This window comes from Lithobates pipiens, unplaced genomic scaffold (assembly GCF_037356315.1).
Source record: "Lithobates pipiens isolate NorthernLeopardFrog02 unplaced genomic scaffold, aLitPip1_a1.2 Scaffold_18, whole genome shotgun sequence".
Classification (NCBI taxonomy): Eukaryota; Metazoa; Chordata; class Amphibia; order Anura; family Ranidae; genus Lithobates; species Lithobates pipiens.
Genome location: NW_027507758.1, coordinates 342,995,340 through 343,017,711, shown reverse-complemented (window position 1 = coordinate 343,017,711; position 22,372 = coordinate 342,995,340). Strand labels below are relative to the sequence as shown.

Below are 22,372 nucleotides of genomic sequence, written 5' to 3'. Positions count from 1 at the left end.
TAAGGGAAGACAAAGAGCCGCATTTCTGCTTGACAGAAACACAGGATTAATACCTCCCCTGCTGACAGAACGACAATCTGCCTGTGTCCAGTGTAAGCAGTAGGTGACGGCAGACAGCGTCCGCAGTACCCGCCGCTGGGATCCTGCTATGTGTGACCAATGGGAGCAGGTCGCCGACGGCACACCCCAGACCCGGAAGCATCAGATCACGTACTAGGTATGTTATCTGCCACAGAGTGGCCACCCTGCCACATTAAGTGTACTGTGGGCGGTATTGCTATCACAAGGAGATAAACTTCCCTTTGGGAAGTGTGCCAATTTTAAGGATCGGTATGAAAGCCAGAAGCATTTGCAGAAGTTCAAAGCAGTATCACACACTTAACTCTAGATGTTGCGGCCTTGCAGGGTCCCCTCCACAAGGCAATACAGTGACCACTATGTCACCTATGATGCCGCTGTAATAAATAAAATTGGAAGAATTTTTAGTTTCCCTAAGTGTTGTTGACTGCTTTTTTATGGTCGCGCTTTGCACTGATCTGCCTGGCTAGTATGGTCAAACAAATGAGTGCACTAAACACAAGCCTTCGTGGAAATATATAATTTTATGTAAAATCCACACAATCCTCTTAATTTACTGCATACTTGTTGCAAATCAGCAACTCCAAAGTGTTAGACAACCAGTATTTTTATGCTGCAAAATCCTATATAAACATTTCCATCATGACAGGTGTACTTTAAACTGGGGAGGCACGTTTCGTGACAGTCTTACAATTTCTGTAGCTTTTATTATTAACAGAAAAGCATCAGTAGGTTCTTTTCTTGCATATAATTAAACAGGCTGCTCTATGGTAATCGGCCTTACTGGCTTGCTAAGGTTTCCGTCATCCAGCACTCTACATTCAAGCTGACATTTAAAGTAGACAGAGGAATGAAACTGGATTCACACATGCAATATGATAACCCTGGAACACAGCAAATCAAGGAGGGCAAACTGAAAGAATTAGTATTCTTTTACGTGAGAGAATGTTTACCTATCCCATTTAGAATCCAGAGTTTTCTTAACAGCTACAAGTTTTGTTTTAGCAAAAGTACAGGAAAAGCACAAAAGCTAGTAAAGTGACCAGTTGTGCACTGTGCAAAGAAATCTATAGAAAATACAAAAGGCCATGTGTAAACAATGTGCAACCTGGTCTCTTCAGAATATTCTCAACAATCAGTATATGATGGTAGACTTCTAAATAGCGGGGATATCCTGAAGCATGACTGAACCATGTCCCACTCTAGCCAAGGAGTTTATATCTAGGAAATTCAGCTTCAATTAAAAAAGAATGCATGGAAGTTACAATTCCTGACCCTTCCCCGTGAAAACTCTAGATGCAGGCTGTGATGCATATTTCAGGCTTGTGACCCAAAGTATTATCCCTAGACACTAAATGCAACTGCCATCAAATCCCTGTCGCATGATAGAGCAATACACATCCATAGCTGGGAATGGGCCTGTATAATGTCCTTAAGTCTTAATGGATCTATAAACTAGCCATTAATGAATGGTAGTTCTACCCAAAATAAAAAATTGTATATAGTAAAAACATGTGCAATTTACTGCAGGAAACTAGACAAGTGTGAATACACCCTTAAAGATCAATTCTGTAAGACTTATGGGGTAGAAGCAGTCATCACATTAAGCACTAAATTAGACAACAGAAGGCATTTGCTTTAGGACCAGTTTTACATTGATCCAACATGCATGCCGACTTCAAGAGCACAAGTCAAAATCAATGGCTCCCTACGAGAGCTATCTTAACTGGTCCAACTAGTGTCCAAGGTTCCTGCACCACTTTGTTCCAACTTGGGCATGATTTCAGCTCATTCATCTGAATGAGCTTACTTGCTTCATGCCACTTGTGCTGAGGAGCTTGATGTGGAAATCCCCCCCCCCCCCATACTAGATCATTATCCTAGTATGCAGGTCAGGGAAGGAATATACTATGTCTCATGGGCGCAACATATTTTTTTTTTTTGGGGGGGGGGGGGATATTTTAGCCTTCCCCAAAAAGGGCCTTTTTCTCTTTACCCCTACACATTCACATAAAAAAAATTACACACTTTTTTTGTTTATCAACAAGACAATTTGACAGTTTTTTTTTTTTTTTTAAATAAAGATTGTCCCGTCGTTTTTAAATTTTGCCAGGTTGTCCACTTCCTCCAAAGATAGTTTGCACCTAGAGGCTCGGCCGTCATCTTCCTCCTCCTTGTCTGAATCCCTGAGGGAGGGAAGAGTACCAGATTAATTGCGGTAGCAACGGAAGCTGAGGCAAAGGCTGGGGGGGGGGTGTGAACAAATAAAATCTTTTTGGGTGACTTGTGTTGGTTGGAGGACATCTGAAAAATGCCTCACATGCAGCTGACTAGCTCATCTGGATTTGGGGGGCCACAGCACTTTCTGGATACAAAAGGGCTGAGATAATTGCTTCCTGAAAGTTTCAGAAGTATCCAAACCTTCCAGTAAATAAAATCATTGTATTGCACCACATAGGACACTTTTGTACCAGTGTCTAGCTCTGAAGGAGGCCAAGTAAAGCTTGGCATTTATGTCTACAGATCACATATTTAGATTATAGTCATAGATGCCGAGAGAGGCATTTCAACAACACCAGATGGCGTGTTAACTTGGTTTGTTGTGTCTGGGTGAAAAGGGAGACAGGATGAATACACCACATTTGTCCTACCATTTTACTGCTAAAAGTTCATTCTACAAGCAGGCTGTCTACCCCTTTTTAAGTGAGGTGTCAACAAGCTGTAGGGGAAAGCTGTGATTAGGTCACACGATGATACAGAAGCTTTCTAATGAAAGCATTTCTTTTATATATATATATATATAAAAAAAAAAAAAAAAGCGGTCACTCTCATAAAAAGTTGTTCACATACAAATGGTACCAACATATTAAACTAAGGCAACAATCTGCGCGTCGCTGCCCCCCCCAAAAAAAAAAACTTACCACTGCTCCCATGTAGTCTGGCCATCTAGGCCTCACCTTGACTGTCTTTGTCTCACATTTTTATACAATTACATACAGCCTGTGGCACACTCAGATTTTGATATCTGGCACAATTGCTGGGGAGATATTGTGCGATTATAAGCCTGCCAGTAAAATGTACAACGTAATTACACAGATGTAGTGAATTTCTGGGACAGGCAATTTATGTGGAGCCAAGCATATAGTCAGTGTGACACCAGGGAAACAGTTATTGTCAAGGAAATGCATAAAATCACATTTTCTATCTTTACCTGGCAATTGTAGCAGAAAACACAAGCCACATGATCAATTGTTGTCACATTGGTCCATAGACCAGATTAATTGTTTTAATTATATTGCTGTTAAGAGTTAGGCTATACTCAGAAAAGTGATGGGGGGGGGGGGGGTCCATATAGAGTCAGCCGGCTGGTTTTACATTTTGTTTGTACATTCCTCTGGTTTTAGGTTTGAAGCCCAGCCTGAGTGGAGACCATGGTCCCCTCCATACAGCAACCTTTTTTCATTGCATTGAGAATGACAGGATAGTTTACCAGCAGGCATTTTCTTTATTGAAAAGGTATTAGCCTTAAAAGAAAAATAAAAGCATGCCCCTGCCACATATGGAGAACCAATAAGCTGCTATTGCAGGTTAACACATTTAGTTTTTAGGTAGGCTTTAAATGGAGTGCTGAATTTTCTAGTAGCTTAATACAAGCAGACTAATGCGTGCCACACACTATATCAGAGTTTTTCGCTTTCTAGTCGGAAGTAGAAATTGAATAGGTTACAGCAAAAGATTGTACAATTGGCCAGAAGGATGTATAAGTCCAGAGCTCCCATAAGTGGTCACGGTCTGAACAGTGATGTCTTCTGGCAACACGTCTACAAAGCAGGAGCGTGGCCTGGGTAACATGTTTCAAGGATCCAACTTCCATCAAGAGAGTTTAAAGAATCAGTGGAGGACCCGTTTTGCCACCATGCTTTTATGGAGTAAAAGTTTACTTTTATTGCAAGAAACCTGTGCACTCTTGGTCCACTTGATCACTCTTTCCTCCCATACTATTGCCGCAAAATAGGTTCTGCCCGCTAAGACCAAAGGCTTACAAGTACTGTACATTCGCTAGTAGCTTGTTCAAAATGTCAGCACTCATGTGATCAAGGCCTTAATATCAGCTGTGGAAACCTTAATTGACAAATATTGTTCTAGCATATTGCCTTTAGTTTGTACTCGCTTGTGAACATTGAGTAATGTTCTATAGGCCTAGAAAGTACTAGTACGCCAACTAAGACAGGACTAGCAGTGCATGAGATGAAAAAAACCCACAATCACACAGTCGTTTGTTTGTTTATTTATATTTGAAGGGTTAACAATTCTGCTTAGTTTGTAGAACGGTAGACATTTTCTGTAATACAGACCTTTGAGTCAGTGTCTTGAGCTTTCAGTTCACTTACTTTACTTCCTGTCAGCTGCTGGCCAAGGCAGAGAGCGTAAACAGCCTTCTCCCAGCTTCATGCATTACACAGCTGAGAGTGTAGGATGTTTACATTATCTGTCACTCAGAAGAAAAGCACATCAGCTGGCTGACCTGGAGGAGCTGCAGACTGCAAATTAATACAATCAGTCATTCACAATTTCCACTAAAAGAAAGCAACAGCACACTATAGAATAGTAAGATTATTTTTCTTCTTTTAAGCAACTATAGCCAAAGAAAACCTGTTCTACAGGAAACAAAGGCAGCCACCTGCTAGCTTCTCCTAGCAATGCTAGTTGGTAACACCTGAGGAAAAATTAAGAACTAGACGGGGTGCACTCCCCTATGCACAAAAAGACCACTTCACTAAAACCTAACCTATAGTATGAGGTCAATGCCATTATATATAAAAAGCAATGTTCTATGTGGCAATTTTAAAAAAAATCGACCAAGTTTAAACAGTGAAAACTTCTCAAATTAGAAAACAAACACAGGCACGCCCACACACACACACACACACACTTATACAGCGATCAGCGCTATACAAATGGACCGATTGCTGTATAAAATGACACTGACTGGGGAGCACAGAGAGAACGCCGTTTCTAATTACTAGGAACAGACGATCACTCTATGCTCCTGACAGAACGGGGGGGGGGGGGGGATCTGCTTTGCTTACAGACAGATCCCAGTTCTAGCTCTGTGGAGCAATCACGGTTGGCAGGCAGACAGTTGCCGCCATGCAACGTGCATCGGCCCCAGCACTGTGCACACGTCCATTTATTGATGGAAGCGACATACAGCTAAGGCAATTTGCGCAATAGAGCCGACCTGACGCACTATAATTGCAGCGGCTGGTCAGCAAGTGGTTGACGCATTACTGAACCCAAGACTATCCATTCACTTTATCTGGTCTCCCACAGTACACAAAACAGAAATGCCATTTTAATATAAACTGCTGAATACCTAATCAGCAGCTGTGTCCTGATATCTCAGTGTGAAGAGCCGTTATAATGCTGCCCAGCTCTGGCCTATTGTGTACAGATGACCCACTTGCAGATCCTGTGTTTACATGTAAAGAACCTGCATTCATATGTAAATAGCTACAGTTGTCAGCATTCATATGTATATCATTTTCCCCTGCAGTGAGGAGATGTGCTGTAATCAGTGAGCTGTAACCTCTAGCCACCAGACACTAATGATATGCTGTAAACTGCTGGCAACCAATCGCAATTGCCGACTGATCTGAAACAGTAAACGGATTTTAATTCTAGCTGCTATTTATTGCATGTCTCAGAGCAGGTGGAGAGTGAAGTTGCCTAGGGTCCAATATTAAAGATGGCCCTGTAAAGTTCCCCTCTGTTGAGCTTGCTGTTGCAAACTACAATCAAAATGGAACAGGGACCAACTATAAAGTGGTCATCTCATTGCAGTTTTTGCAGCATCGAGTTTCAATGGACAGCAGGGAGGTAAGGCCAAGATACTTACTTTCCAGTTCTTTTCAAGAGGAATCTTTGAGTTCAAGGGCAAAATTTCACTTTAAAATAGAAATTGAATCCATGTAGCTGCTGCCTATAAAAAAGAAAATAGAGGGGGGAAATGTAAGAAAAAAAACCCAACATCAAAACAGTATGCTACCATTTAGTCTATCCATACACCTCCATTTCTAGAAAAAAAAAGTCTTCAAGAGCTGGAAAGCTACACTGGAGCCTCATTTCAAAAAAAAAAAAAATAAATAAATAAATAAATAAAAAATAAAAAAAAACACAACAACACCCACACACTCAAAGAGGCTCAGATTGGATGGGTTACTTCATCAGAGAAGAATCTTAGAAGCACAACATATGCAACAGCAGTAGCTTAACATAGGGTTTGAATGTAACACAATACAGCATGAAATATGTACTATCCGTTCAACCACCTTAGACTATGTACAGCATCTCACACTTTGTCATATGGCTCAGGAATTCAGGTTTTATCAAAATCTAGCCAATAGGCTAACAATCCATGGGTAGATTTCAAACAAGTGATTAGCAACCACTGTGGAGCAGCGACACATCTGTTAACATATGCCACGTTATATTTTCAGGAAGGCATACAGATAATAGTACAAACTGCACTGCCTTATTATATGAACAGCAAAGATCAGTGATGGAACATATACCATTATAAAATACATAATGCTGCCTTCATGTATTCATTCTGTTTAGAAGACAGGAGCCCTATGCAAGCTTCCAGGCAGGAGTAGGGTGTATAGCAGGGTTGAAGACTTTTCCTGACCTCAGCAGGACAATACTGGGTGCCTTAACCGTCAGCATGTGTCAGTGCTGTCCAATAGCTGAAGCTGAATGTAGCGGTGGTAATGCTAAGGGAAGAGTGGTATGTGCAACCTTAATGTGAAAGAGGCACAGCTGAGTTTTGTACTGGCCAACAGGAATCTAATACGCAGGCTATTTGAATCCTGCATAACATGCAACTCTATTCAAGAAGTACATCTTATAAATTCTTAATTTACAAAATATGATAGCTTTGGAAAAAAAAAAAAAAAAAAAAAAAAAAAAAAAAAAAAAAGGTATAAGGCCATTTGCTGTTGTCTAACTAGCTACTATATTAGGAGAAAAGGGCAAATGCTCCATGTGTAATGTGGTGCAGGATTTACAGGTGCCCAATAAACAGCTGTACAAGCTTGCAGGCATAAGAAATGGACAGGACCATTTTCAAGTTGCATTTTAAAATGGTCTCTAGCCCCAAGCCTAGGCTGGCAATATGATCTGCACTAATAAGATTACTTGTTGGCAGTTGCGAATAAGTAGTTAAAGGGGGTTGTAAACCCTTGCTTTTTCACCTTAATGCATTTTGTGCATGAAAGTGATTGTAAGGCCCCTTTCACAGTGGGGCGGTGCGGGCGTCGGCGGTAAAGCGCTGCCATTTTTAGCATAGTTTTAACTGTTGCTAGCGGCCGAAAAAGGGTTAAAACCACTCGCAAAGTGTCGCTGCAGCACAACGGAGGCAAGTATGACTTTTTTTAAACTGAACTTTTACAACCACTTTAAACCTCTGTAGCAAAGTGTAGCCCTAGCCTTAAAGCTGAACACGACTTGGGGCAACTTACAACATGACTTTAAGTCGCCCCAGGCCAGGCGACTTTTGCCGCGGCCAATCAGAGAATGAGCTCAAACGGGAACTCCACAGTAAATTTATGCGGCCTGGTATGGCTCGGGGGGGCACTTAAAATCCCCTTAAAATCCATACCAGACCTAAGAGCCTGGTATGCTCAGAGGGGGAACCCATGCAAATTATTCATAAAGTTGGCGTGGAGTTCCCTCTTGAGAGCTAATAATTCTGTTAGAGTCGCCTCCGTATAGACGGAGATCCGACTTGAAGGCAACCTCCATTGAAATCAATGGGTACCGCCACCTACAAGTTGGATTGAAGTAGTACAGGAACCTTTTCTGAAGTTGGAGCGATTTCAGTAGTGTGCATTAAGACGGCTCTCATTCACTTACATTTGAAGTTTACATGTTGTCCGACCTGAGGCGACCTGAAGTCAGATCTGAGTTGCCCCTGTGTGAACGGACCCTTACAGATGTCCCAAATGGGACGTCAACTCCTGTACTAGCAACAAGTCACAATGACTTACACCTTTGCCTGAAGGATAGGGCAAACATCAGTCCTGTTGGAAATGGTAAAGAAAGGTTAACACTGAAGCTGCCATTACATTAAAAAAAAAAAAAAAAAAAAAAAAAAATGCAATTACCTTGCTCCAAAACTGAGTTATTTGACAACTTTGATATACCAGGACAGTGACAATTAGCACAACCAAAATTTGAGTCGGTGGATGGCAGAAGCCCCCATAAAGGAATCTGACTACGCGAGTGTATGGGGTTCAAGTAGAACAATGTTAAATGTACCGATTGTGTTAATGCATTGACCGTATTATATAGGCTGCATAAGACATCTTTAGAAACATGTGTACTGTCTCTTAAATCGTTTGGGCATGAAGTAACTTGAATTAAAAAAAGCATAGTGCGTACTCATGTAATTTCTTCAACAATTTCCCCACCACAAATAGGTCTTTGGCTAGCGCTGAAGAGTTTATGCTCCCTTTCAGCTTCTTCCACTGGCTGCAAGGAATCCTAAATGCTACAACAGTGTGGGGAAACATTGACAAAGCAGACACAAGTAGGATGAATGACCCTACTTAAACTTAAAAAAAATAAAAATAATATTCTTGAATACACGCATGCGTGACATACAAGTTTTTACCTCCAGCACAATTCCTGAAGTCTGCGGCAGTTGGCAGCTGCAAACATCCGACTGAAAGCCCATCAGCTTCTTTACAGCTTCCAGTCGAGGATGTTTACAACCACTTACTGTCAAAACAGCCACGATTTCCTAAAGAGCAAAGCATGGAAATGTAATGCTGAACTTCAGGCACATGTAATCCAAAAGAAACGCATTAATATAACTTAAGGTTAACTGAAATTGGGAACATGTTGCAACTTAATTTTACCCTCTTCTGTTCAGTAGCACTCAGTGAGGCATCAGCTATGCTGCATGCCAATGTATTGAGAGGACAAAAATGTATGACCCAATGCTGCTCTTTAAGGCCTAATGTACACTGCTGTTGGTAAAACAGATGTTTAGGAGCAATTCGGCTTTTTTTTTAGCTGCCCCTGAACTCTCCTCTGTTATGTACATAGGGTCGTTTATAGGCAGTTGCATTTCGAATTAGTTTCTCCCCCCCCCCCCCCCTTGTCAAACACCCTCACTCAGGACAGATGTTCAGAGGCATTTGAAACATCAAGTGCCTGTAACAGCTTGTAAACGTGGTAGCCTGCATTTAGCAGAGTTGCGTTTACATGCATTTAACTTTTGACCATTTGCAAAAGAGGGAAAAAATAAATAAATAAATAAACCTATAAACTCAGAAAGGGACGTTTAACATGTTGGTTACCATCCATCATGTTAAATCATTCAGGAGAGGTTTTTAAACATCCCGTGTACATTAAGCCCAACTGAAAGCCACAGGAAGGGGGGTGTGGAGATTACCAAGCTCTAACGGGGGGGGTTCACCAAGCTGATTTAGTTTCTCCAGATTTAAGGTTCACATTAGAAAAATTATATATAATTTTTATTTAACAGTTATCAATGTTGTAAGCATAAAGAAATTTCTGCCCTCTTCTAAATAAAGAAAAGTAGATATGCGTAAATATAAGCTTAAAGAACTACAGTCTCCAAGAGTTACAAGAGTGGGGAAAAAAAAAAACCTGCAAGTGTTATCAAAAGCAACTCAACATTCCAGACATTCCTTGCACTTGGCAATCAATGGAAAAACATCACATAGAGACTATTTAACAGATCACATACTAAACATTTGTTTGCTATTTAATCTAAATGGTAGATAGAACCATGGAGCAGTTGTGTAAAATGTACCTTTACAGAAACATGGACACAAGCTGCATTCATCTACAGCACACCTGCTGTAAGGATTGTACAAGCAAATTCACAATGTATGCCATCTAATCTGGTAGCCCTGACAATATACTTTAACCCCCTGATGACCAATGCCAAAATACACAGACCCAGTTTTGTAATTTTTGTCAGTCATGTTGCAAACCACTTTGTGTATCCAAAATGTAATATACCAGTTCTTTGACAGATTGGACTCATTTGATGGAAAATGTGACCAATGACCATCTCCCAAAATTGTCACCTTTTATGCCATTGCCATGACCCACCACAAAATCTGCAAAGTCTCCTACTTCTGTTGATTGCAGGCAGCGATACCACATATGGGGTGTCATTTTCCCTTTGTACCCATAGGTGGGGCTAAGAATTAGTACGCATAGGGGGTCATTTACAAAAGGCAAATCTACTTTGCAATGCAAGTGCAGTCACTCAAAATCTAATGTGTAGATCTGAAATGAGTGGAAGCTCTGCAGATATCATCCAAGCCATGTGCAAACTAAAATGCTGTTTTTTTTCTTGCATGTCCCTCCCAGATCTACAGCAAGTGCACTTGCAGTGCAAAGTGGATTTTCCTTTTGTAGATGCGCGCGCCCCCCCCCCCCCCCCATTGTGTTTTTTTGGCCCCAACACTCACATGGCATTGCTTTGGTAAGGAAAAGTAGTGTCCACTAGTCAGTTGTACCATGTTTTGGTTATGGAAAAATGCTGGTCAGTCAACTGGCACAGACATACACTCAGAGTAGATTTGGTCTCCTCCAGACTTTCCAAGGAAGAGCGACACATGCATCTCCTACATGCTAGCAGAGTTGTCTGTCTTGACAGAAGAGAAACATTGAGGGCAGGATACAGGCTGAATTATCAGTATGATATACAATTAGAGGCCATCACAATGATCAGACTCTGGTTCTTCCCAGGTCCAGATAGTTCGTACGAGACTCTGGATCAATCACAGACAGCCCGGTCTTTGCTGGAAGTGTTCTAGAAAACACACTAAACACGTGGCACTCAGGATTAAAGCCAATTTCCTTGATGCATATTTGGTCATGCAGTCATAGAGGGGTTGCAGATAAATAATAAAAAAAAAAAAGTTAGCAGTTCAGAGTTTAGCAGTATGCTTGATTAGCCAAAGCATTTGTAAATCTGTCCATCCAGGCCTGTAATTTACAATGCCGATACAGCACAGTCCTCACTGGCAGGAGCAAAGATTTGATCACTTTGCAGCAGCTTCATTTCAGTCATACCTAGGTCCCCTCAACACTGACAAGGCAGTGAAGCAGTACAAAAAGCCAATATGTCACTGTCATCAGCATGCCCCTTACATTACAGTATACCTCATTGGCTGGCACCTTGTGCCACTTCTCCCCGTCTACGCTCTGCTGTACAGAGACTGCAAGAGGCAAATACAAAACAAGTCAAGTAGTTTCACTGGTTGCACTAAAATTAAAATTGGGGATTGGAATTGCATTAGTTCGTGTTTTCTAGATCTAATGGATTTCAGAGTTAAAGGAGGGGGGGGGGGGTGGTAGCTTCTGTTTTTCTCCACCTTTGCCAGTATTTATAGACCACACTTTTTGGCAGAAACTTTGCAAACCCCGGTCGTGCTATTAGCAGCCATGCCAAGACTTACAAACTACATGTGTAATACGCAATACAAGTATAGATAGAGTATGCATTGGGTGGCCGATGTGGTGGCCTCTGACTGGCAAGGGAAGTTCAGTCATGTGTCCACTCTTCCATTCACAGAACCCATTCCATTGTGGGACAATGGTACAAATTCTGAGAATCGCAGGAAATGCCAAGTAAGCTGTGCAAGTCCTTCACGCATGCGACTGTCACTGGTAACCCTGGCAGCACCAATGAATACCAGTATAAGTGGAATTCAGTAGCCTGCAGGACAGGAATACACACTATTGCCATGCAACCAAAAACCTCACACCAAAATTTTAGCCTGAAGGGTGTGCATATTTTGGATTCAACACAGTGGCCAGTGTGCCACTAAGAAATTGTGCTCTCAATGTGACCAGTCATTTCAAATGGCAAAAATATAAGAATCTTGGCTTTTAGAACAAAGACTGTGCAGCCATCAGTAAAAGAATTAAACACTACCGGTATGTGCTGAACTTGGTTAAAGGCTAGGTTCATCTTAGCAACATTACATCTGTATTTAGGGCATAACAATCAAGATGTTGCCAGGTAGGACTGAACACAAAAATTACCCTGTAAGGACCCTGGGTGCAATATCTGTGCAGGCAACAAATCTCTACATGCATAAAACCACACATTGCATTAAGAATGACAGATTTAGATCTTAAGGCCTCTACTCAAATAGAATTCTGGTAACATTTATCAAGGAATACAATGACATGCAATAGCGTAATTTTTCAGAAAGTGCTCACCTTTGCCCAGAAGTCATCTTGCCAGATCTCATGACTTCATGGTAAGAGATCACCTGGCATGTTATTCAAGCAATTGGAGGATCAGGATAGTGATACATACAAGTTTTAAACAATACTCCATAATGCAAAATGTCACCTGATTTTTCCCCAAGAGGTAAACATTTCTTTTGCAGAGTCCAGAATCCTGGGGGTAAAAAAATAAAAATGGCAATCTAGTACATTGAGGATTACTTCCATAAGAAGAGAGCCCAGCATTGGGTACATTTGCTTTGAAAAACTTGTTTAAGTGCCAACTATGTGAACTACTGCACAAGGAATTTGAAAAATGTTCTCATCAAGGTAAAACATTAACTTTGCACAGCAATGCAGTTAACCTAGCACTAAGTAAACAACACATACATTAGCGCTACAAGCAGCATACAATTAAAATGAAGGATAGACGCTTTGCATCTCTATGGTGCGATACAGGGCATTTCACACACTGGCACATTAAACTGGCCACAGGAGGAAGGTACAGCAGAAAGAACCATTTCTGGGTAGTTCTGTGGTACAAGATGTGTAGAAGGCCAACTTTGATCAAATTTTGAAGGTGCAAAACCCAGGGATTTCGTTTTTATTCCTAGTGCACTACTTTGCAAGTCACTGTCCCAGAATACATACAAAATGTCAATTCCAAGATAGGAAAAAGGCAGAAACAGCAACGTTCATACACAAGGCATTACCATTGCAAACCTTCTGAAAATGCTAGTTGATACTGTTATGCTTAAAGCGGAGGTCTGCTTGTTGTTTTTTTTTTTTTTAAAAGCAAAAGGATTTAAAAGCCAGCAGCGACACATACTGCAGCTGCTGACTTTAATAGGACACTTGCTTGTCCTGGAGTCCAGCGATGTCGGCACCTGCAGCTGAGGTTGCCATCAGTTGTCTGGTGCTGTTGCCATCATTGCGGCTAAGGGAACCCGGCAGTGTAGCCTTCCAGCTCCATGCCGGGGACCCTACAGCACAAAAGGTGCCAAATATGGCACTGGAGGGGTTAAAGGAATCAGATGTTCCACTTTTGGGTGGAACTCCGCTTCAACTTCTGGATTCACTATATTCAAGTCACTGATCAGATTTGAGAATATACACAAGACAGATGTCAGAAGTTCAATCCATTTGTGCTGCGTAAGGGACCCTATTGAAGCCGGAGGGGGTTGTTATATCAACCTGTCAGACATTTACAGAAGAAACGCAACTATGGCAGTTGTAATGGTCCACTTAAGATGAAGGTCCCAGTAAAGTATCTATGGACAAAACCAGTAAAAATATGGGTCACTTGTTCATAATCCTATTCCCTTGCAATGTGCCTTTATTTAGTCAAATTCTTTAGCACAGCTCCCTTCTGCTGCACATCATAGCCCTCCTCTCATCCAATTACTCTATGCTGGCCCAGAAAGTATGTTAAAGAGCATCAGGTCTTAAAAACAAACCCACAATTCTTGTGTAGGCAGCCAACAGGCCTGAGATTACCACTGGGGCAGTTGACATATCAAAGATGGTTATTCCCAGCCACAATCTCAGACATTTTCCAGGTCTACACAGGGCTTTTGACAAGTATAGAACATTAAAGAGGAACTGCAGTCTGGTCACAATCTGTAATAAAACATCTTTGCCATTCTGAAGCTTCCCTCCAACCACATTGTCTTATTTTATATTACAGATTCTGCACTTGCTAAATATGTTGCAGAAATCTCCCACCACCAAGTCTGGCTGCAGCCATTTTAACAGGGCAGCTGAATCTGCTGCCTGTTCACTTCCTGGATTTACACCTCCAGCTCTCATTGGCCCTCTTATGTTATCCCTCTTTTCCTGGCAAACTCACAAGAGTGATCTGTGCTCGATTTCATAAACCCCCCCCCCCGACAAACAGGAAGTAGGCTGTATAAGGTTTTTACTGGCAAAAAAAAAAAAAAAATTATATATTATATATGTGTATGGAGGAATTGAACCCTTCTGTTGACAGCAGTTCTATGGAATCAATAGAATCTCAAACACAGAAATTCAAATCCCTATACATAATTGAAACAAGAAATCCGGGATGTTTAAGGGAAAACTACAGTACACAGAGCAGACACAGGTTCCAACTGATTGCCCTCCATTTGTCCTGATTTTATGGCTTATCCCAGTACCCAAATAGGAGGGAGGGAGGGAGGGAGATTAGAGGTTATGAGAAATCTCCAGCATTGGATTGTTTGTCAGTTTCATTGCCTAGCGATGCTAGTTGGTAGGCAGGTCTCAAGTTCCAGAAAGTGATAAAACTGGTTTGTGTGTAATTAAGGTAACAAATGTACCTGGCAGTGCACACTGTTATTAAAAAAACAACAAAAAACAAAGCACCAACTCAGTTTATTGGGGGGGGGGGGGGGTTAAAAAGCCAATAAGAGGTTAAATGAAAGTGGATCAGCGTGTGTGTATAATATACACACACACACACAAATTCCAGTGCAATTGCCCAACTCTAGTATCTAAAGTAATTCCCTACGCTTACAGTCACACCCTTGCAAATTATTAATGGCAGGAAAGAGTCCAGCTTTAACATTTGGCAACTAGATAGCTTCAGGCAGAAGTAAAAGTTTCTCAATAAGCATCTCATTTAATATTCAGAGTACAGGGGGGGGGGGGGGGGGTGCCTTCTATATGGCAAGCTGTTGCCATATAGTTATGTTAGGAACCACTTTCCTCCAGTTTTTTTTTATTTTTTTAGTAGCCCTAACAAGTACAAAGCATGTTGCAGCACACCATTACATACAGTAACGTTTTACTATAGTTAAAAATCTGACAAATCTCAGCTCCAATTTATACCTCATTCAGCTTTTTGCAATGCAAATACCTACATATTGGGTGGAGGGTAGTTGATCGCATCACTGTGTGCCATCTCCTGTCCTTGTCCAGTCATAACCTGTAGGTGGGCCCAGGACAACCTAGACTCAAAGTGGGTTGAATGCTAGGCATCAAACTGAAGACACACTTTGCAGCCCCTTGTGGAAAGTTTAATAGAACTATAGTGGAACCTAGGCTTATGAGCATAGGAAAAAGAATGCTTGTAATCCAAAGCACTCGCATATATCAAAGCAAGTTCTCATAGAAGTCAATAAGGAAGATAATTTGTTCCACGTTAACTTCTATTGCATGCAATACCACATGTGGCAAGGAGGTTGGGGGTGTGCTGGAGAGACGGGAAAGAGTATTTCCAAACGTCTGAACAGCTGAGTGTCACCAGTGTCCCCACACCTCTGCCGCCCCCCCCACCCATATTTTGCATAGAATAAGGGTTATAATGCCAGTCAGTTTCATCCTCCCATTTGTGCCCCACAGGGGCTACAAAAGGGAGGAAAACTGACTAAGGTAAAACAGGGAGGGAGGAAATCAGAAAATTAAGGTAATCTTAGGGGCCAGAACTAGCATCCTCATTGGATAGATTAACCTCCCATTACCGTTCTGGTGACAACCCAAAATTTGGGATTTTTTATCTTTGCTTTCAAAAGATAATGGTAACAGGTAAAAAGAGTGAATCCATAATGGGGCACAGACCATAAAAAACACAAAAAATAAATAAAAATAAAGTGCTCTAATCAATCTCAACAAAAAGTAAACCCCCCCCCCCCCAATGTCCAAGCCATCCGGGACACTCCTCCCAAATTGCTGAGACAGTGGCATCATTGGCTCCCACAGCTGTCAAAGTCAGTCAGTCAGTCAATCATGGGAGAGGGGGCACGGCTCCATGTCAGAATGGATACACATCTGTGACTCGACTTGGGTGCCCCATAGAGAGCTGTTGGCTGAGGGGAGGGGGGGGCCAGAGAAGAGGAAGATCTGGGCTGCTCTGTGCAAAACCAACTGCACAGAGGTGGCAAGTATAACAGGTTTGTCATTTTTATTTTAAACATGAGACTACAATCATTAAGATTTTGCAAATAAAGCAAACTTTAATTGGGATATGAAATTAGCATACCTCCAGCTGTTACAGAACTACAAGTCCCATGAGGCATAGTAATACTGAGCCACAACCATGACACCCAGAGGCATGATGGGACTTGTAGTTTTGCAACAGCTGGAGGTCTGCTAATTGCATATCCCTGATAGGAGGAGTACTTTAAGTTAAAACCTGCTAGGCACGCTTTTGATTTAATTCCCCTTGTACATATTTTTAATTAGATGGCAGTGACATCGCAAAAGATAAAAATAAAATCTATCTATAATATTTGGTAGGAGCATGTGCTGCTCTAAAAACTTGAATTACTCTATAATCCTTGATCTCTCCAGATGTGAAAGCTGCTCATTCCATAGGCATTAAAGCGGAGGTCCACCCTAAAGTGGAACTTCCGCTCATTGGAACCCTCCCCCCCCTCCGGCGCCACAATTGGCACCTTTCAGGGGGGAGGGGGGGGTGCAGGTACCTGTACAGTACAGGTATCTGCACCCACTTCCGGCGTAGATTCTGCAGAAGCTACACCCCTTTCCGAAGGTCCCCCCGCTGCCTGCTGGGAAACACATGGATCCCAGAGACAGCAGGGACCATCCTTATTGCGCAGAGTGACTTGTGCATGCGCAGTAGGGAACCGGGAAATGAAGCCGAAAGGCTTCACTTCCTGATTCCCATACCCAAGAGACGATCAAGAGATCGGCTTCGGGTGCCAACATCGCGGGCGCGCTGGGCGGGTAAGTGTCATTATTTTAAAAGTCAGCAGCTGCAGTATTTGTAGCTGCTGGCTTTTAAAAAAAAAAAAAAAAAAAAAAAAAAAAAACTCCCGCTTTAAGGCACTCCCAGGCTTTTCAACTGAGGGCCGATAAGCCAGAAGTTCCCCATCTTTGGCATGAAAGCCATGGTTGCCAAAAAAAAAAAAAAATAATAAAAAAAAGAAGGGGGACATATTTCAGTTTGACCACAGAAGAGTTTTCCACTTGGCAAAACACCATTTAAATGGCCCAGAGAAGATAACTGCATTTCTGGAGAGTGTTCAAATATGGCTTCTTTGCATAAGAACAGGATGGGTGGACGGCATGGCAAACTGTTCAGACAGTGATTTTTGGAAGCATTCCTGAGCCCATGCAATCAGGCCCAATTTTTAATTCAGTGCAGTCTTGAGGGCATTCAATACTGTGTTTCCACCTTGTCCCTTGCACACAGATGCTCAGAATCCCAATATGTACTGTAGATATAGTAAAGTATAATTTTTATGTTGAAGATTTAGAATTTTTTTTAAATTGTCAAAACTGTTTAAAGATTTGTGAACCTCTACTTCCGAGACACTGACGCCAAGATGCTCTTTAGACCCAATCTTGATACTAACCTGTTGCCAATTAACCCAATTGGTTGGAAAGTTCTCGGTTAGTACCACTTTACCAGCTTTGTTGCCCTGTTCAAACTTTTGATGCAGGTTGCTGTCCATTTCAAAGCTACCTTTTTTAAAAGAACAAAAAACAAAACCACTCACCGCCATGTCTACTGAAAAAAACTGGAAATTCAGTCATTGTTTGCTCTCATGACCAAGTGTTTAAAAAAAAATAATTTTGTATAGTGTATGCCTAGCATTAGAAAGCAGGCTCTTTGTCCCAATTTATAATTAAGTAATCCTTTTATTCTTTGTAATCCACAGATTAAGATGTTAGATTAAGCACAGTGTGAAGAAGAGCAAGTTACATTTCTCAGATTATTTTCAGACAGTAATGTCCACAAAATGCCAAAATACTGCACTTTGATCACAATGGGGAGTTGGAATGAAACCTAAACCATTCACCTGACAAGCAGCAGAAGCATGTGTGACATATGGTAGTGACGGTTCATGCTGAAATCTGGATGTACTACAGTTGTAACCAGGGTGGTTAAGAAATTTCCACTCTACTACCAAGCATGTGTTATTCAAGGACAAGCAGAGGTCAAACACAAATGTTGCCATAACAAGCAGAGCAACACATCCATCATGATCACCACTGAGCAACATAACCTTGTTCAAATGTATAGTGTGCAAACCCAAGTAACTTCAACTAAAAGCATGCCAGTTTATAATTCTAGAGGCTACCAATAGCAGAGCGTACCCTTTTAGCAAGTACAGAAATCCATTATGCCCCCCCTATAAGTGGCTTGACAGCGCAGAGATGGTTTGGATTTCACACAGTTTACATCCCCACTGAAAAGCAAATGACAGACATGTTATTTGGGCTCTATTTTGCTGCAAGTACCACCCAAGAGACACACACACACGTTCCTGTATTACAATACAGATAAAAATCTTCTGTGGTACAGGGGGACCTTAAACCATTTTGCATGCCAAGAAAAGAATACTTCCAGGTACAGAGAAGCCACAATGTGGCTAGGGAGGCTGTCCCTGGATCTGTGGACTCCAACCAAGAGGGGGGGGGGGGTGTGACTGACTGTAGTGGGAGCAAATGACTCTCATTGCTGTCAGACAATGTGGCGAGAGTCCTGGGGACAGCCGAGGCCCATATGCACATTGCTGGATCAAGAGGTAACTGGGGAATGCAGCAGTTTTTTTAACCTTGACACGTATTATAAAAAAAAAAAAAAAAAAATAAAAAAAAAAAAGTTTCACCTTTTAAATAGTTCCTCATAACAGCTGATATGTGGATGAGATAAAGTAGTCAGGTATTGATCCAACTTGCCAGCATCTACCTAAAACTGAAGTCAGGTGGTCTGATTCTTGGGTAAGGATACAAAAGTGATAGCTTAATTACAGGTCAGCTGATCCCTGCCATAAATTCCTGTCCACCTGGAAGGTAGCGTTGCCTTTATATTTTCCTAGTGGCCACAGCAATCCCACAGACCTAAAAAACTGATTTCACCGATACAGCCATAATCAAGTAGTTAAAAAAAAAAAAAAAATAGTTATTTTAAAGGGGAAGAGGGAGCTCTTCATAACAGATCTGAAAAGACAAGCTGGAAAGCCTGGATTAGTACCGAATTACAACTGGACACGCAAGACGACAGAAAATCCCTGGTTTCTATCTAGAAAAGCATAATGAACTGGACAGCTGCTGACATTGAATTAACAAGGTCAGGCCACACAGTGAAAAAACAAAAAAATAAATAAAAAAAAACCAAACAATTATATTGAATGTTTCAATAACCACTAGCTTTTTTTTTTGCTTTTCAGAAGTAATGAATGTGCCTACTACGCTAAAAAGCGGAGCTTAAAGCGGTTCTGCACCTTAAAAAAAAAAAAAAAAAAAAAATTCCCAGAACACAACGGGGGGGCGCGGGCATCTGCGGCGGTCTGTCCCAGAAGTGGGTGCAGATACCTGGATTAAAGGGAGGGAATCAGATGAGCGGAACTTCCCCTTTAGGGTGGAGAACCGCTTTAAATACTATAGTTGGGGTTCAGCTTTATTGCATACTTACATTGGACCAACATTGAGAAGTATGGCTATTCTTATTGCCTAGCTGGATGCAGTATCAGTCTAATTCTTTCTAAATTCCAGCTTCCCATACCCCACTGTTGCAGAAATAAAAAGCGATCTTTTAACCACTTAAGCCCCGGACCATTTGCTGGCCAAAGACCAGAGCACATTTTGCGATTTGGCACTGTCGCTTTGACTGGCTATGCGCAACACATCACTGATCATAGATCCCGATCACAGGGAGCTATGATCAGTGACGGACTCATGGAAAGATGCTAATGTAAACAAGCATCTCCTTGTTCTGCCTAGTGACACCATCACAGGTATCCCTGCGGACTCAAGAGTCTGCGGGACCCACGATCCTACTCAGAGCTCCCGGCTGGCAAAATCAAAGGGACGTACAGGTACGCCCATTTGCACAGCCGTGCCATTCTGCCAATGTACATTGGCGTGCACCATCAGGAACCGGTTAAGGCAGGGCTTACCTTGGGGGGGGGGGGGGTTGCCTCTAAGACTAAGTGTAGCAATATGGTTACATTTAAAAAGGTTACATTTAGTATATTGCTACACTGCATTCACACCTGAGCATAGCGTTTAAGCGCTTTTTGCGGTGTTTACTGCGATTTGCAGCGTTTACCGCGAATTTGTGCAGGGCAAAAAGGTCACCAATGTTAAAAGAAGAAAAATGCCCAAATCAGCCCGATTCGCGCAACAAAAAAAGGGTCCGGAACTTGTTTGAGCTTCAGGCGACTTGGAGTGGAGATGTGAACCATCTCCATTGAGAATAATGGATTTTTTCCCCTCCAGCGTTTTGTAGCTTCAGGCGTCGAGCTACAAAACGCTCAGGTGTGAATGGGGTCTTAGAGGCACCTCATATTGTGGATGGACATTTTATGGTTACACAACCTGGTCACATTGCAAGAATGTTTATTTGGACTATATACTGAAGGACCTGTGAATAAATGGTTGTGGAATTAATCATTTGAGTTTCCAATATTTCTTATGGGGAAATTCGCTTTGATATACAAAGTACTTTGGATTACGAGCATGTTTCTGGAACAAATTATGCTCACAATCCAAGGTTTTACTGTTCAGCAGCGGACCTCAAGATACCCTACACCTGCTCTCCCCCTCCAGGATATTGCCATCACCCAGTCACCTTGCAGGTATGGCTTTTCCAATGCAGGCACTGTCACCTTTATTTTTACCAGATACACAGCCGCAATCAATTTTTTTTTCCTTTATCTTGCATAGATCAGTCATTTGTGCAGGAGCTGAATGATCATACAAGCTTATGTTTAGCAGAGCTGTAGTACTGAAACCAGAATAGAGTCCCTAGAAGTATTGAAAGCAAACTATACAATCAGATTGTACAATTTCCTTTGGATCCACCATCAACTATGGTAGATCTAAGAGGGCTTTCACATGGATGTGCCCATAGCGGAGTTTTACTGCTGACGCCATTTTTAGCAGCGTTTTATATCGCATTTCGGCCACTAGCGGGAGCGCTTTTACCCCCCCCCCCCCCCCCCACTAGTGGCCGAGAAAGGGTTAAAACCGCCCGCAATATCGGCGTTTTGCCAGCGATATAGCCGTGCTGCCCCATTGATTTCAATGGGGAGCAGCAAACACACCGCACCAAAGGAGCTGTTGGCAGGACTTCTCCTCGCCCCCCCCCCCCCCAGCGCACCGCTGCGGTATGAAAGCCCTTGGTGCAGCAGTTTGAGGGTGGATTGCAGACAGCATGTCTAACGCTATAGCGCCCACTCCCTCCTATGTGCTTGTATAGAGATATCCATATACAAACAGACTTTACAAGATCTAAACTGTACAGATTGTGCAAACCATGGACTAGGACCCACCTGAACCCATTTAATTTGTATCAAATCAGGGAGGCCCTAGAACTATATAGCTTATAGTAGATCTACAATTAGACTATGCGGTGTATGGCCACCTTAAGTATAAAAGCAGGTGCTATAGTGATGAGGGAGGTGTGGTCCAGAGTAGTAATACAGTCATAACAGCTTTGAAATAGTGTGACTGAAATTGTACGATTTCTAAGCCACATTGGTGCTACTTGGAAGACATATCGGTGCAACTTAATATACAGATGACTGAAGGTAGTGCAAGAAATAATTAAAAAAAAAAAATAAAAAAAATAAAATAAAAAAAAATATATGTGACAGAGTCGGAATCACAGATTGGACAATGGGGTGCAACTTGCTATGCGATCAACTCAAATCGCATGACAAGTCATACCAGTGTAACTTTTCTGTAAATGGAATAAACCAACCAAGTGAAGCAGCAATCAGTCTACCTGATCACACAATGTTCCAATATGCTTTGGAATGTTACTTGTGTAGCTTACTAAATAGGAAAGCAATTGCTCCATCTATATTCAATCAAAAGCTACTCCAGGCCATGTTTGGTTATTTTAGTAGCACAATAAAGCTCCTAAAAAGCTTGTGTAGCTGATCTTCAGCTGCAGAGTCAGGATGAACACAATTTTCCATCCAGAGCGAATCAAGGTCTTAACCATCAGTAATGATCTGATGTGATGTCTTGCACAAGGCCACGAATTCCAGATATCAAAGCAGGACTCTACAAATACACAAAACAGACC

The 22,372-nt window shown here is 41.8% G+C and overlaps 1 long non-coding RNA gene across 10 annotated transcripts in view; it reads right to left on the bottom strand.

The window, feature by feature from the left end:
• Positions 1–583: 583 nt before the first annotated feature.
• Positions 584–22,372, bottom strand: part of LOC143988110 (uncharacterized) — a 36,515-nt gene continuing 14,726 nt past the window's right edge. For 2 of the 10 annotated variants that reach the window (XR_013276761.1, XR_013276763.1), the window contains 4 exons: positions 12,494–12,541; positions 12,358–12,410; positions 5,978–6,061; positions 584–2,264 (listed from right to left, as the gene is read on the bottom strand). This is a non-coding gene — a long non-coding RNA (uncharacterized LOC143988110). Of the gene's footprint in view, positions 2,265–5,977; positions 6,062–7,995; positions 8,163–12,357; positions 12,542–22,372 lie in introns of all 10 variants that reach the window. The other 8 variants (XR_013276758.1, XR_013276759.1, XR_013276765.1 and 5 more) reach the window with 6 other exon arrangements.